The following is a 430-nucleotide window of genomic DNA, read 5'->3' as shown; positions in this document are numbered from 1 at the left end:
ATCCTTGACCTCCCTGCTGAATTTAAAATTTCACATACTTTCAATGTCTCGGATTTGTCTCCTTTCCATGCAGATAGTGATGACTTTGCAGATGATGGTGTTCTGAGGCCAGAACCTCTTCAAGAGGGAGGGAATGATGAGGCCATCCAAGTAGAGGTTCCCATAGTTAGGCGCGGTCCGACTACCCGGAGTGGAACCAGGGCCTTGCGAGAAGGTTTCACCAAAGCTGTCCAGCATATCCTTGATCAAGATGGACAGACTGACCAGGACCAGCTGCTGATTGAGAAGATGGTCCAGTTGAAGATTCAAGATCAAGCCGGCCCAAAGGAGGTTCAGGACGCGGCCGACCCGATCCAGTTCAGACTCAACCAAGCCGGACTTCTCATCTCCACCTCCGAGCTTGGTCCAGACTCAGTTTCCATTTCATCCA

Source organism: Brassica napus, unplaced genomic scaffold, assembly GCF_020379485.1.
Source record: "Brassica napus cultivar Da-Ae unplaced genomic scaffold, Da-Ae ScsIHWf_1587;HRSCAF=2199, whole genome shotgun sequence".
Classification (NCBI taxonomy): Eukaryota; Viridiplantae; Streptophyta; class Magnoliopsida; order Brassicales; family Brassicaceae; genus Brassica; species Brassica napus.
Note: the sequence above shows the minus strand (reverse complement) of the source record.